The sequence below is a fragment of the Sinohyriopsis cumingii genome, chromosome 18, assembly GCF_028554795.1.
Source record: "Sinohyriopsis cumingii isolate HCF-2022 chromosome 18, ASM2855479v2, whole genome shotgun sequence".
Classification (NCBI taxonomy): Eukaryota; Metazoa; Mollusca; class Bivalvia; order Unionida; family Unionidae; genus Sinohyriopsis; species Sinohyriopsis cumingii.
Window position 1 is genome coordinate 51,326,089 of NC_142978.1, and position 5,267 is coordinate 51,331,355.

Genomic DNA, 5,267 nt, shown 5'->3' on the forward strand with positions numbered 1-5,267 from the left:
GCTTATGACGTAGCTTATAAAAGTAAAAACCTACAAGATAAGCATATTGCAGATGTGAAGTTAATTAATTCGTTAAATTCCGTAAAAAAATAAAACTATCAGAGAAACTTTAGCTAATTGGTTGGTAAGATCTGCGATGAAAGGTAAACTAACATTAGGGGCTGGTAATTAACCAACCAGTTATTAAAATAATGGAATCAATTTATTATAGCCCAATGGGATATTGGAAAGGTAGAGCAGCGATTAGTAAATTTGCTGATGTAGCAGGTGTCGAACGTTCTGCCACCGCAAATAGGTTAGCACGACAGGAAATATAGCAAATTTGACTACCACCACCTAAACGAACTCAGCATGCACGTTTTGATGTCAGCACTCCTAATCAAGTTCATCATACTGATATTTTGTTTTTACCACATGATACTATTAAAACTGGTAGACGTCAAATAAAATACAAAATACGCGTTGACTGTCGTTGATGTTGCAAGTAGGTATAAAGAAGCAGAGCCACTATCAGCTAAAACAAATGCTGAAGTTGTATCTGCTTTTGAACGAATTTATCAACGAGGACCCTTGCGATGGCCACAGCTATTGCAAGTTGCACCTGGCAATAAATTTCTTGGTGCAGTATCATCTCTGATGAAAAACAAGTCGAAATTAGACGAGGACATACCGCAATTCATCGTGATCAGGCAATTGTTGAACGAGCAATTGTTGAACGATTTAATCGAACTGTTATTTGCTGCTGAGCGGTTATTTGGATATCAGTATGCGAAGCAAATAACTCAAGATACGAGATCTCGCGAGTGGGTTGCAAGATTACCAAGAGTGATAACTACATTAAATAATGACATTACTCGAACAACTCCCATGAAACCTGGTAATACGATTACAAAAAAAAATTAAAAAGATAAAAAAATAAAAAAATAAAAAACATAACGAAATGATTTTTCAAAACAACCAATATTAGGTAATGTTGCTGTGAGGTATTTATATGAACCCGATGAACTTGAAGACGGTAAAAAAAAAGAGCGACTGATCCTACTTGGAGTGTAACGACACATAAAATATCTAGCGTGTTAAGATCTACTGGTAGACCTGCAATCTACAGATTAGATTCAACTGCTCCTCAACATGGATTACGCGTGAACAATTACAAGTAATTCCTGAAGACACACAATTACCACCGCATTCACTTAACTAGCACCTCGACGTCGGTTACATTCAAGACAGGTTAGCATCACATTTTCGCGTGTATGAACAAACTTACTATTAATTCTGTCTACGGTAAATTCTCTTGGATCATTACGCTGTATCGCCCCAACATTACTGTGTTACAGCTCTCACAATGATTAGTTTGCTATTGTTTCAGAATCATTATAAATTCAGCATCAAGGTCAATGTCGCGCTTATTTTTTGTCACACTGTTTAGAACTAATTTTTTTCTTATTATATCATTGTCAATAACGTCGCCTGTGGTTTTTGTAAAGTCTGTGATAAACCTCCGCAACTGAGGTATTTTTCTAACTCCAGACACTGCGAGATAAATTAAATTTGACCATTTGATGCGATCATTGACGATCCAAACTCGCGTATCAGAAATAGTTAACCCCTGAGATGAATGAATCGTCATTGCGTATCCTAGCGTCAACGGAAATTTCTCAATAGATAACGTGCTCTCAACAACATTGACATCAATTAAAACAATATCTTTTAGAATGAGATTTTGCTTTTCTGACGATCCTAGTATATCAACGTCGATATTCTGCCGTCGCGTATCAACTGGTCGATAACATAATGGTAGGGGTAGATTTGAACAAATTTCTTTATGTAACATAAATAACTGTTGTTGAAGTGTATCACGAACTATCTTTCTACTTGCAACTATCAAATAAATTGGTCTCCATAAATTCCAAAATGTATTAATAAGGGTTTCTGACATTACATCACCCATTATTTTACACCTAGCTTTATTCGGTTGTAGTCTGATTGATTTCTTAAACTCTTTTAATTCTGGATCAAGTGCTCTATAATCAACAGTTATTTCTTCATAATAATCAACAAAATTCCGCCGCCATTTATGTGGAGACAATCCAACAAAAGCGGGTGGTTGGCCATGATAACCACACATTATCACAGCAGTGTTTTTGGTCAATAACCAAACAAGAAATGTTTTTAATGTATCTTTAGACATTGTACATATTTAATCCCAAACGATAATCTTTGGAATGTATTTTTCGCCCATTCGATCAGGAGTCCATGCTTCTCCTTTCCATCGAAACAAAACGTGATAGGTGCATGATCTAATATTTCTTCCCCTCATCTCTTGCAAGTCTGTGTGTAGGGGTTAAAAACGTTCATATCAAAATTCCGAAATAGTTCAATCACACGAGTTGTTTTAGCAGTTCCATTAAGATAGACTATTTTATGTCTAGCTACGGGATCATACACTGACGGTGCAGATGATAGCTTTAATGTCTGATATTTTCTGCAATAAATATCTCTGATTTCAACATCAGCGGATTCAGAATAATCGAGTTTATTTTCTTATTTTATTCTCCATTCGCCCCATGATGCATAAGTGTCAATATTTAATTTTCCCAACAATCCTGAATATCTTTTATGAATATATATATATATATATATATATATATATATATATATATATATATATATATATATATATATATATATATATATAAACGAATATGTAGCGACTCTGACATCAAACGTAGAAACCCTAACATCGATAATAGATTTATCGAAACGTATGCGTGCATTGAAGATCTTAAATAAGTAAATTGTGGCGTCACACCGTCCATATAACTCACAATTGTACCTACTTTCGTTCCATTTGGCAAGAAAGCTATTTCTCGACTTATGAACGTATTTTTCTTCGTTTCATCAGCGATTATAAAATCTAACTCAGCATAATCTAAATTTAATCTTGTACAATGTCATTTATGATCATATGATCCTCCTTGGGTAAATTTACCGATTATCTTTCTGTCGATGTCTTTTGCAATTTTATTCTCAAAATCAGTTATATCAGGATTTTCATCATCATAATATTTCTTTTGTTGTGGTAACCGAATTTCTGTCTGCGGACGATATGATATAATTGCTATACCTGCTGTCAGAAATATCGGTATTTTTACGTCGAGCAGATATCGTAATAATACTATTGGTGCCCACATTTTTTTCTGAAAAATGTTTGCCAAACCAGTCATAACAAATAGGATGAAAACCTTTAGCAAACTCGAATGATTCAATACAGGGGAATCCAGTCAAGTCAAAATCTGGTAATGGTCCATTTATCGATACTCTGGTCATTTCGTGTGTCGGATGACCGAAATTTTTAAAATATGTAGAACACTCTCCCATTCCAACAAAACTTCCCGAATAACATGCAACCATATCAACCAAAATAATATCTCTTTGATCATATTTAGTATTCCATAATCCACCGTGTCCGTATTCGACACAATTCGATATTATATCATTGAGAAAATCAAACCGAGTTGGTTTCCACGAATTTTCTCTCTAGCAAAATCAGCCGCAACTGACGGAACAGTAAAACAATTACTGAGTAACTGTTCAGTATCATCGGTATGTTGTAATGCAAGATTTTTCATTTTTGTATGAAGAGGATCTCTTCGATAAATCTCACCATTAGGTCGTACAAATTGATCAAATTTACTTTTTTCTTCAATGCAGATATTTCCATCTGGTCCAATCAATTCATCGTCGTTTTCAGAACTCTGAAATAACAATACTGATACAGGATCGTTTTTACCCATTTCATTAATAAAATCGAATAGATCTCCTTGATAAAATTTGACAGTTCGATTTTGTGGAGATGTTAAAATATCAATTTGGCAAACTAGAAAAATATCAATTTGGTTATTCTCACTAGACAAATATCTATTCGGCAAACTAGAAAAATATATATTTCGTTATTCTCATTAAAAAAATCATTTTGGCTATTCTCACTAGACAAATATCCATTCGGCAAACTAGAAAAACATCAACTTGGTTATGCTCACTAGACAAACGTCACTTTGACGTCTTTAGAATTATATATATATATATATATATATATATATATATATATATATATATATATATATATATATATATATATATATATATATATATATATATATATACATATTGTAAATATACTTATACACAATGCTGTAAACATGCTTCTATATGTAGTTGTGCCGTCCTCAAAAAACAAAAACTTATATGTTGTGCCATCCTCAAAAACGGTCAATATGACCTAATATTTTGCATTTTAAATATACATTTTACAATATATATATATATATATATATATATATATATATATATATATATATATATATATATATATATATATATATATATATATATATAATAAAATGAATTTTGCACATATTAACGATATTATTTCTACAATAAAAAAATTAATAAAGACGGTAAGTTTCAACTTGATCCTGAAAAAATTATGTCTGATTTTGAATCATTACAAAATCATAAGTTTGAAGGTGGATACACATTATCGACTGAACATCGATTGATAAAAACAATCCAGCAGATCATGTTACAATCTTTATCAACAGTGAAGGAAGTAGAAAAATTCGTACTGCTGTCTATCGCGATTGAAAATATTAAATCAAAATTATCTGACGTATACGAAACAAAAAAGATTATAAATACACGCGTGAGACAACTGAAAAAATATATCAGATATTGAAAATGAAAACACTGTCACTAATGAGACTGAGAACAACGTCACTAGTGGAGTGATTAGCAAAAATCAGTATAAAAAATACTCTGGTATATATATGTATATATTTTTAATATACCAAATTATTCAGAATTAGACAATATTTTTTTCTAACTTATCGAGTTTAATGCAGGGGTGTGAACAATTCAAAATCTGATCTCTATCACACGTAATCATATAAATATGTTCCAGCCGGAGTTGATTTAATTGTTCCTGTGTCAATAAAAAGTCTTCCTTACCGTATTCATCTATAGCTATGTCAACACTAAATTGTTCTGTTTTAGTGGAGACTGCACCATAACTGTTCTGGAGGCGTTTTCAAGTACCTCCCCCGTGTCGTGTAAAAAAAAACACAGATGATGGTACATTATGTAATATACTTCTTGATTAATTTTAAATTCGTTAAGATTTGACATACAGATTTAAATTCAGATTTCCATTTATCAAATCAATTAACTGTCCGGACTGGACAGTAAGTTTGAAATTCATTCTTGAT